Here is a 12,320-nt window from a genome sequence, read left to right on the forward strand (position 1 = left end):
ACCTATACTTTCTCTTTAAAGGTTTTGTTCAGTCAGTCGGCTGATTGTATGGTAAGTCTGCTGACAATTCTTCTGCCAAGCTTTCTTCTTTATCAATAAGCTCTATTTGCTTTGAGATTTTCTTTTCTTTTGATTTCATTTAAACATTCAAACTTCATGTATCCTAATGTTTTCTATTTTATGCCTTGTATGATTCATTCATTGATTTGAGGCCAACAATTTTCATGAGTTTTAATACGATAAGCTTGAATAATTTTATCCTTATTCTCTATTTCAATTTATTCAATATATTTGTATGATGTTCCATAAATTTAATATCAATTGAAGTTGAAGAATTTAGTATTTCATTTTTGGTACCCATATTTTTTTGGGTCCGGATGGTTTAACAAGGGATGTTTCTTTAATTCTCCAAACTTGTTTAGTTTTCACACCCTTTCTTTTAAATGGACATTCAAAGTTTATGTCCTTTTTTCTTACATTGATAACATATGGTGTTAGTGTAGGCATTAGAAGATGTGCTAGCATAATCTTTGGATGCTTTTGAAAAATAACCCATGTAAAGATTCTTTTTCTTTTTAGTTTCAACCCCATTAAATCCAATGCCTTCTTTATTTAAGGTCATCCTTTGTGAACCTATCATTTTGTCAAAATTTTCCTTTCCTTTTGTGAAATTGTAAATGATCTTTTCTTTATCTTCAATTTGATTTTTGAAATCATTTATCTCAATATTTTTCTTGTCATCAACCTTCTTTTGTGATTTCTCTAATTCTTGAGATAATTTTATGATTTTATTCTCTAATTCAGAAATATATATGTCTTTCTCATATTCCATCGAGGATAGGGATAGAAAGATCTTCTATCATCTTTTTATTCTTGCTTTTTAATTTCTTGATTTTCAAGTCTTTTTCTTTTAGCAAGATTTCTAGCTTCTAATTCTTTTATTGTAGCTTCATACTTATTTTTTATTTTCTTGAGTTTTGAATCTTTATCATTTTCAGCGATCTTAATTGATTCTAGCTCTTTCGTCATTCCATCTTTCTTGTTTTTCAATGATGTGTTTTGTTTAGTTACTTTGATTAGTATCTTATGTACTCTGAATAAATCATTTTGAAGTTCTTCATAAGATGACATGCTCTCATCATTTGATTCATCACTACTATAACCATTAATTGATTTGGATGAAGAGTTTCCCTCATCGTCCCATGCCATAAAGCAATTGTAAGCAACCTCTTGGTCACTTGATTCACATTCCGCACTATCCCAAGTAATTCATTGCTTTTTTTTTTTTAGAATTTTTCTACATTTCAATTTTATGTGTCCATCCTTTTTGCAATTATAACATGTGGGGATTTTATTCGTTGATATTTTTTGTATTAGTTTCTTCTTCATCTGATTCAGAGTTTTGGTTTCTTCTTTTGAATTTGTTTTTCCTTCTAAGGATTTTTGCAAATTTCTCAGATATGAAGGCTAGTTCATCTTCATCCATCTCTTTTTCACTACTAAAGTTTTCTTTTGAAGCTTTGAATGCTGTATATTCTTGAGCTTTGATTTTACCATTCCTTTTATTCATTGACATTTCATATGTCAGTAGAGAACCTATTAGTTCATCTAAAGAAGTGGTTTTAAGGTTCCTACCTTCCGTTATTGCCTTGGCCTTTGGTTCCCATATAGGTGGCAGCCCTCTAAGAATTTTTCTTATGGTCTCATAAGTAGTGTAGGTTTTTCCTAAGGTATTTAGGGAATTTATTATGTGAGTGAACCTAGTGTACATATTAGTTATGGATTTATTCGAATTCATTTTAAAAGCTTCATATTTGCTTGTAAGCATATCAATCCTATTATCCCTAACATCTATAGTGCCTTCGTACATTACTTCTAGCTTGTCCCATATTTCCTTGGCCGATTTGCAAGCCATTACTCTATTAAATTCATTCACATCAAGGGCACAATATAAAGCATTCATAACACTAGAATTAACTTGTAGTTTCTTATGATCTAAGTCTTTCACATCCTTTTTCTCCTTAGAAACTTGTTTTCCATCTACTAGTTTAAGGGAAATTAGGTCACCATCTGTGACAACCTCCCAAGCTTTCCAATTCATAGTTTGAATATATATTCTCATACGCTGTTTCCAAAAAGTATAGTTCAAACCACAAAAGATGGGTGGTTGGGTTGAGGATTGACCCTCTCCGAAGGGAGCTACTCTTATGTGTGCCATTAGATCTTTCTATAACTACTTATTAGGATTTGTTATAACCCCGCTCTGACACCAATTGAAAACTAAGGTGTAGTCCCAAGAGAGGGGGGGGGGGTGAATTGGATTAAAAATTTTCCTTTAATTCTTTTCAAGAATCCTTAACTTCATTTTCTTCTTTTAATGAATTTTTTACTTCTTCTTGATTTATTCAGATAATAAATACTTAAAAACAAAATTCAATCCATAACCAACAAAGTACTTAACCAATCAATCAACTAATCAATATTCCAATCATCCACAATATTCAAACTAAGATAGAAGATTCAGCTTGTGTTTATTTGCAGCCCTGTAATTAATGAATTTGTTTTCTTAAAATGAGGTGCAATATAAAATCCAATACTCTTTCCAAAAGTTTAACTTTAAATAAACTTTCAGTTGAAAGAGTCTTTGAGTGTTTCACCAATCAATGTATTCCTTTACGGTTTCTGTAAAGAATGGATCAGCCAATGTACTCCCTTTTGGTTTTCGCAATCCCAAAAAAAAAGTTAAGCTTAAGTTTACTTAATATCAAATCCACGTAGTGTTTATGATTAAGGAATTTAAAACATCCACGTAGTTCGTATATGCTATAAGTAAAGAGAGTAAGGGAAATAGAGAGTGAGACCACGGTTTTTATGAGGTTCAGCTTATTCCTAGCCTACATCCTCGCCTTTGGAAAACCACCAAAGGATTCACTAAAACCAGTTCCTTTTCCGGGTGGAATAACACTGTTTACACACTCCTTTCATTAGGCTAGAACCCGCCTTTCCAAATGATATACCCTCATTCGATCACTCCTTTAATTAGGCTAGAACTCGCCTCTCTAAGTGATATCCCCTCACTTAGCCAACAATCTGAATATCTCGAATCGTCCGAGAACTACAAAGATATGAAGTAATCATTGCGTACAAAAGCACTCTCAAAATAGAGTAGCTTAGTACAAATTCAGCTCTAGGTACTTCAACACTTTAAATACCAATAAGAAATAGAATTGAAGCTTAAGTGTAGAATTCACCAAGGGTTCCTTGTGATTGAGAAAACTCAGTATAAGAACCTTAGTTGATGTTTTAGCAGCAATTCAGAAGATTTCCCTCCAGCAAAAGTATGAGCAATATGGAACTTTGAGAGAAATTGAGAGATTGAATGCAAGTGTGCTATGTAATTGCCTTGGTTACAATTTCTTGAGATTAAGGAAGTATTTATAGAATTTTTTTTAGAATTGGTTTCCTTGTTCCCCAAGTTACTTGGAGTGTTCTCCAAGTTTTTATAATGTTCATATTTCAAAAACCAATTTTTAGAAATTTTCCATTAAGTTCAACAATTTGAAGTCTCGTGGAGTTAGTCGGCTGGATAGGTGACTGGGTAGTATATTTCCACAGGGTCAGTCGGCTGGACAGGCGGTTGACACCCTACTGTCTGTTAGAAATTAATATTGAATAATTCTCAATTGGCTGGCTCGACACAGTTCAAAATGGGTCAGTCGGCTAGGCACTGTCAGACGGCTGGGTAGTTATCTTAGCTGTTGATTTTCTATCAGTCAGCTGAGTAGACCTAGTGTTTTTCTGGTCAGTCAGCTGTCCAGTCCTCTTTCTGGTTTTTCATTTTTAGTTTTCAAATTTAATTTTTGCGCTCTTGCTTTGATATTTCATAAAACATTTTTTGGGGTTTTAAAATAGGTCTCTATGTCCATGTATCCCGTAAAGAGCTTCAACAATGCTTCAAAAGATACTTAATTATTAAAACACTTACGTAAAGACTTCTAAGCCATTTTTCATTCTTAAACACTTAAGTCTTCATGCTTTGATATGCTACTTGTCTTTAAGCTTTAAGATACTTTGAGCTTTTCATTGAGTTCTCTTTAATATCCATGCTTTTATGATCTTCAAGCTTTAGTCTTTGAATTTATGCTATTTAAGCTTCATATGATCATCTTTCTTTGAAATATAAGCTGTTAACGATCCTTGTGAATACTTGACCTTACTTTGTTAAGGTTGAGTCCTGAAATGTCATCACTTAACCAAATATGTTAAGTTCCACTTGTTTGTTAGCATTAAAATTGGATGTTAAGCCTTGTAAGGCCAACACCTACACTATTTAATTTTTGCAGTTAAATTTGTGCACATATTTTCTTATATTTAAATTTAATTTGAATGTGTGCATGCTTTAAGTATTGTGAATGATTGGGAAGCAATTAGCCCGCTGAATATGTTTTATTTATCTACTTAGTTTTATATTTTTGGATGATTGGTATCTATTTAGACAGACCCTAGGTTGAGTTGTACTGATTGTGGGTTTGAACTTAACCTAGAAAGAATTTTTTAATACCCAATTCAACCCCCTTTTGGGATCACACCATTCCTGTCAGGAACTTGATGAGTCCCTAAAATGCACTATTTTAGGCCCTCATTTACCTTTGTTTATTCTTACTTATTTTTTATGTAACCCTTTATTATCATATTTCAAGCTATGCAAGGTTTGTTCGTGTTTTAGGGAAAATAGGTTAAAACCACGGAGTTAGACATTACGAGAAGCCAAGGGAATATTTGGGACACTCAAAGCTCAAATCAGATGTTTAGCCAAGCCCCTAGAGCATTGGTGCATTCAAAGAAGAAAGATCTTGTTCGACCATTTGGAGTGATTAGCTACCAACAGGGGTGACCATGGCAATAGATGCAGATTTCAAGGTTCAAGCCTAAAATAGAACAAGTGCAAGGTTCAACTAAGTCCTCGACACAGTGACTCTTTGGGGTGACTGAGTTTAGAGGCTGAAGCTGACTGAAGATAGAACTACTGAGAGTCTCGACCAAATGTTCGACTAGAGAGACCATTACGGGCGATAGAGTCGAGTTCCTAAGATTTCTTGAAGCTCAAAATCCTGCAAGTCTCGACCTTCCACTCGACCAACAAGAACCAATTGTGTGACTATGTCAAGAAGAGTTGAATTCAAATCCTTGCTTTCCCAGGAGCTCCGACTAGGGTGCAACCGAGGAAGAACATGGATGCGATCTGGTCGAAACTGAAGATCTGCGTCGCGAGATACTTGCAGAACTTTCCTATTTTGAATTGCAAGCCTTGTAAACCCTAAGGGGGTATAAGTATTAGCTTCGAATATGTTCTTAGGGTTCCTCTTTGGCCTCTTTTAGGTTAGTGATAGACTTAATGTGATGACCCAAAAATATATATATGATTAAAGCACAACAATAATAAAATAATAAAAATGGTCATTGAGTTAATATCAATACAGAAGTGTTTTTCTGTAGGATCCTTGATTCCATGTTTGATGCCTAAGAAAGACCTTGTCTAAGTGAGTGTTCAGAGACCATTACGGCTCAGTCGCTCCCTGGAAGTCAACCTGGTCAAAATGGAATTTCATAGGATAAATAGGATAGACACTGTTTGTACATGTAAATAAGTATATATACATAAAATAGTGTTTTGACAGACATAATTTGTAGAAATACATAATAAGATGATAATAATATAGGTATCATATGTGGGGCCCACAAGATTATGTGGGGTCCACATGAGTCCCGGAGCCACAAGACACTGTTTATATACGTAAATAAGTACATAAAATAATGTATTGACTGATATAATTTGTAGAAATATATGATAAAATAATAATAATATAGGTATATTATGCGGGGCCCACAAGACTGTGTGGGGCCCACATGAGTCTCGAAGCCGTATGGAGGTTTACACGAGTCTCAAAGCTATGTAGGATGCATAAAATTGTATAAGAGTTATTCGAGTTACATAGGATCCATTCGGGTCTCGAAGTTGTGTGGGGCCCACAAGATCATGTGCCCCACACAACCATGTGGGGCCCACATGAGTTTTCAAAATTCAAATTTAATTCTTATTCAAAAATAAATAATAAAATAAATAAATACTAAAAATAGTTTAAAAGTAAAAATAATGATAATAATAATGATAATAATGATTAAGAAAAATAATAAAATAATAAAATAATTAATTAACTAATTGACTAATTAATTAGGTAAGTGATTAATTAAAAATTTATTTAATGGGAATGGTGGCAAGCACTCCCACATGGCCTCCATCCCCATCCCATACTCAACCCATACCTTGCCCATCCCTTGCCCATTCTTTAATTTTTAAAAAATTATAATTTCACCCATCTCCCCACACTTTTATAAATTTCATTTCTTCCCCAAAATTTTCCTATAAATAGGGAGTTCTTAACCTTCATTTTTCGCAACAATTTTTCAAGGAAGAGAAGGATTAGTGAGTGAAAGAATTTGTGGTGGAGAGAGAATTTTTGAATAAGTTCTCAATCACCCACTTTTTCCGATCTCATTTCTTAGAGATAGTTACAGTGTTCGTAAGGAAGAAGGTAAGTAAATTTTGATTATATTAGTTTTTTTTTTATTTAAAATTCATACCCAAGTTTATTTTATAATTAAATTTCAATTATGTTACTTAGTTCCACAAAATTTCCACGAGTTTATTTTTACGCATATTTAATTATATAAGTTCTATCTTTAATATATTGTACCTATTTTTGGGTTAAGAAATATTCTAATCCCCTAGGGTAAATTTTCAGCATTTCTTTCTATTCAAAAAGAAAATCATATATATTTTTAACACAAAAATTGTCTGGCATGAGTTTATTTGTACGTTACATTTTTTTTATGAAAATATAAGTAAAGATAAGATTTTTACGATATTATTTTAAATTGCATAAATTATAATAAGATGATTTTAAAACCCCTTATGGCAACGAAAGTTCAAAGTTATAGATGTTCGGTACCGTAACTTAAAGTTTATACGGATCAGAGTGCACCCACACTGTTTACAGAGTGGTTATTTATGTTAGTGGATTTCTCCTGAGTGCACACCTGGTTCTGGACCAGGACTTAATAAGGAAAATCTCACTTAAAGTTTACGTACGTTGATTTAGTTTGGTCTGCCAGCCAGCTAAGTCCAGTCTTCGGACCGCACAACCCAGTCATGGGGGTAAACATGACTTACGGAAAACAAGTCTAAGGGTGGTTTTTATAATATATGTTTATACATATTTAATTACGTGTACAAAGTTACTGATAATTTGAAGGAAAAGTGTAAGTTTACGTGAAAAGGATCATTTTGGTGCTTAAATGACGATCTAAGGAAAACGTATGAGGAAAAGTATATGTATGTTTATCATTAAATATTTTTACAGTTTTAAAGTTAAAAGTTTAATTTAACAGTTATAGTATATAATTATAAAATTTTACTGTTGAAATTAATGACAAAAGTTTTATGCAGAAAATTTTAAATTTATATTTATTCTAAAAGAAATTTTGAAGTTATAGTATTAAATATTGTTTTACGAAATTTTTTAAAAAACTCATTTTGGCCATACACTAATAATAATCTTATTTACTTACTGAGCGTTATCTCACTCCAATCATATTTTTATTTCAGATAACTCTGAAGAGCATGTTGGAAATCAGGCTTAGCAAGCATGTGAGTGGGGATAGAAAAATAAAGATTTGCTTAGAAATATTAGTATGATGTCAGATATCTATGCTTGCGTAAAATTTTCTTCTTTTGAAATAAATAATTGTAATATGGATAATTAGCACTCTGGTTTAATAAAAATTGAGTTTATTTTGCTTCCGTTGTAAATTAGTAGTAAAAAGTTAATATCCCAGGCCCCTCGGGGTCGGGGTGTTACACTTAAGACGTCATTGAGAGTCAAGTTAGATTAGGAGTAGTATAGATTTTCAATACCTGTTGTGGTTTGTTCATGAAGCATTCGAAGGTCTGTGACAACCGGCGAAGCTTGTGTACTTTTCATTTAGAATATACGATCGTTCAGTTGCATTTTATAGTTTTAGTGACAGACGCTTTGATGGCAAAGGAATGATCTTTTATTGCTTTCATTTATAGCTTTTGTTTACATGCTTTCCTTTATTGCTTTCTTTATCAGCTTTGCCACCTTTTATGTTTTGATTGTAATGAAGTCTTAGAGATAGGATAACACCTCTACAACTTTAGTCAGGTACACATAGTAGGCTACGGTCTCGCATAGAGGTTCTCATGATTGTTGTGATAGAGTATACTCCGATTCCCGACTATGCTCTAGACGATTTGTCCACCCTTGCTACCTTATGCCATCGAATGGCTCTTTGGACCGTTCAATCGATTCTTGATTAGCTTAATATAGTAAACTGACCGAACTTAGATTATGCACATGACCTCCTAAGTCTGATTTATGATTGAGCATTGTTTTTTAGGAGTAGAGTTAACTTAGACTTTATATGCTTTCATTAGGATTATTAAAAAAAAATCCTACCTTTACACTGTCTTTTTACACAAGGCTATAATAAACTGATTTGGAAGTGGTTTGATAACTACTCTTTAAGTCCTTGTGGATTGACACCCAACTTCCCCCACTTTTTATTGAACTTGGGATTAGTTAGGTTTTATAAATATTATTTTTGGTAGTTAAGGATCCAAGCCTTGGTGAGCCTACCAAATTTTGGCGCCGTTGCCGGGGACTTAGCTATGGTTATTAGCCAAATTCTATGTTAATTTAGGTGTAATCCCAGGAGGGGGGGGGGGTGAATTGGGTGTTTAAAAATATTTTGGTACTTCAATCCTTAATTGAAAACCCAAACTTAAAAGTACAAATTTGGATACACACCGATTTCAGTATTATACAACAAAATCGATTTAATCCGTGGATATCTCAATTAATTCAGTATTACCCAATTATTCTCACGTAATTTAGATATTCACATCTATCAATATTTAACACATGCATAGCAATTATAATTTGAATATAAGTGTGGAAATATAAAGAGAGATAGAGAGATAGAGCGTAGACACCGAATTTTTAACGAGGTTCAGCCAAACCCGACCTACGTCCTTGCCTTGGGCAAAACCCCCAAGGATTGTACTAATCCGCTCCTTTAACTAGGACAGAGCTTCCCGTTACAAACCCGTTGCTTATAAGAGGCACAACTTTCTCCTACTCTGCTACTTACAAGAGGCGTAGCTTCCTCCTACTTCGCTACTTACACGAGGCACAACTTTCTCCTTCCTGGTTCACAACCCAAATCGTCAATATAATAGATAGATGAAATTCCTGAACACTCAGATGCTTTTGAACAAGCTAATGAGTAAAATAAAAATTCCTAACACATATTCATATGATAAAACTTGAAACTCAGTATGTATGTAACGATAAGATCGTTATATGAATGATATGCTTCACAAATTTACCTTTTAAATCAATATCTCCCAAAAATGATTTTATAAATAAATGCTTTGGAGAAACGTATGATTCGATTCTAGAATAATTTACGCAAGATTAGAAAATAAGATCTTTTAAAAAATAATCTTTAATAATATGCAGATCTATATTCTTGCTATCAATGATTTTTCAAGTTAAATCTTTGAATAAATATACGACCTTGAATATTGCAAATATTTAAACACTATGTTTCAAAAATAATATTCTTCAAGGATATGTATTTAGAGGCTCTTAGTATTTGCAAACAAATAAATCCAATATCTTAGAATGAATATTCAAGAATAAGTTTGTGAGATGAAAAAATATTTGCGTATTATGTAGATCTAAGTTCTTGCTATCAAATAACTCGTACGATTAAATCTTTGAATAAAAATGTGACTTTGAATATTTCAAAGATTTAAATAATATTTTTCAAATACTTTTTGCACCAATAAGATAGATCTCTTTGAATAAAAATACAACTTTGAATATCACAAGGATTCAAACTTTAGAAAGCTATTCCCAAAAAAATTTTCAAATAAATAACTATGGGAAAATAAGTTTCTTACTCCCAAAAAGATTTTTTCAATAAACGAATAATGGAGAAGATGATCGATTAATAAAAAATTGAAAGTTCAATAAATTATTTTTCCAAACCTCAAGATCAAACCTAGATTTAGCAGAAGTTGCGCGTGTATTTGCTCAGATCTTGAATATGCAAATGCTCAAGTAAAAGTGTGTTCTTTGCAGGGCAGACAATGATTCTTAGCAAAAGTAGTCAAAACTTCTCAAGAGATGGGCAAGAATGTTCAAGTCTCTCAATATTATGCAAAACGTGAGGCATTAGGGTTTCTAGGTTAATTTTATAAGATTTCTCGGCCTTAGATGGATTTTTGGCCATTGGATCAATTTATTTAAAAGAAATTTCGCGCGTATCCGCATTGAATCACGTTCTGCGCGAGCGACCTTCAGTGTTTTGGACATAACTTTTACTATATAACTTCAAATTGATGCTCTTGGTGTTAAAAGAAATATAAGATAAAATCACATAACTTTTATGTTGAACATATTTTAAGATAAGAAGTTATGTATTAATAAAAATGACCATCAATGTGACGTAAGAAACATGAAGGGAATTTTTCTACTACGTACACCTTTCAGTGTTTTGGCCATAACTTTTTTTATACAATTCCAAATTGGACATTCTTAGTATCAACATAAATATAAGAGAACATCCCATAATTTTCATGTTGAGCACCCTTTAAGATAATAACTAATTGATTAAGAAAATTGCTCATATTAACTGTTCGGTCGATTGGCCGGTTGACTAACCCCTTTGAAAAAACTAGTTTTTGCCTTCTTTTAACTTCAAAACCATTTAAAAACATTTGTATAAGTTAGGAATTTTATAAAAAAAAGTTTTTCCTATTACTTGGAGGTCCTATGGTCAATCTAAGGTCATATTTAAGCTTCAAATTTCATCATACGATATATGTAAATACATTCAATTTCTAACTGCCTATTCCCATGAAGATCTTGGACTTGACGCTTCCATCTTCATTCTTCTACACTTCTAGTTCCATGAATTGAGCCAGATGGTATGTTCTTTAGGTTTCTTGTGGCTTCCATATCATGCTTACCATTCGTATCATCCGTGCATGCTAAATAATGATCTTGCTAAAAAGGCTCAATGCACAGATGAGATAATTGTGTTTTGTCATTATCAAAACGGGATCGGACTCAAAAAGTCAACATTCCATTTTAGAGTATTGTAGCTTTATTTTTATTTGTTTTCTTTTTATTTTTGTTTTTTTTTTTGCTGATTCTGAAGTCTTAAATATGAGTGCTTCAAGTGTGTATGCTGGGCTTGCGATCTTTGGATCTAGAGCTGATTCCTATAGACCCTAAGATTGAGAGATCTCGTAGGTCCCTTAGAAAGCCAATCTCCAATCCTTAGTTTGCAGAGCTATTTGAACTTAAAGAAATGGCCGAACGTCCACCAGTCCCCGCTGACCAAATCCCGGAACCCCAAGCTCCCAGCCTACCTATGGTGGGAGAGCAATCACTTGGGCCTTTTAGGGACTACTTTGTGCCCGACACATACACCTCACCATCTTGCGTTCGGTTTTCGGATGTCTAGGCAGCGCATTTTGAGATAAATACTTTCATTATCTCAGTGCTGCCCACTTTTCATGGGGATTCTTCTAAAAATCCTTATCAACATCTAGATGAGTTTATCGAGATAAGTTCCACCATTCGAATCCATAATTTTGATAATGATGCCCTTCGCCTAAGGCTTTTCCCATTCTCTTTGAAGGATTAGGCCAAATACTGGCTGACATCCTTAGAGTCGAACTTAGTGACCACCTGGGCCACTATGCAGCATGAGTTCTTAATGAAGTACTTCCCAATTGGGAAGACTAATCAGCTGTGAAGAGCCATCATGAGTTTCAGACACATGGATGGGGAACACTTTTTCAAGACTTGGGAGCGCTTTAGGGACTTGGTCCGCAAATGCCCACATCATCAGGTCCCCGAGTGGAAATTAGTTTAGACCTTCTATGAAGGGTTAGCCAAGAAAGATAGAGACATGGTTGATGCTTCGTGCAGAGGTACTTTCCTCACCAAGCACGAGAATGAGGCATGGGTTCTCTATGAGAACCTTGCTGAAAACTCTCAACAGCATACTATTGCTGCTCGTAGACCCTCCAACCCTTCCACTTCCACATCAAAATCCAAGGGAGTCTATGAGTTGGCTTCAGGCCATGACCTCGCACCAACCCTGCACACAATAGTTCAAAAGTTAGACCAGTTCTTGTCCTTAGGACAGCAACCACA

General features: G+C 33.7%; 1 non-coding gene across 1 annotated transcript; it reads right to left on the bottom strand.

Moving 5' to 3' along the window:
* Positions 1 to 11,908: 11,908 nt before the first annotated feature.
* LOC131143579 (small nucleolar RNA R71) lies at positions 11,909 to 12,014 on the bottom strand. Its single transcript, XR_009133564.1, has one exon. It is a non-coding gene; the product is annotated as a small nucleolar RNA R71 (small nucleolar RNA).
* Between the last annotated feature and the right edge of the window lie 306 nt (positions 12,015 to 12,320).

Source organism: Malania oleifera, chromosome 11 (genome assembly GCF_029873635.1).
Source record: "Malania oleifera isolate guangnan ecotype guangnan chromosome 11, ASM2987363v1, whole genome shotgun sequence".
Classification (NCBI taxonomy): Eukaryota; Viridiplantae; Streptophyta; class Magnoliopsida; order Santalales; family Ximeniaceae; genus Malania; species Malania oleifera.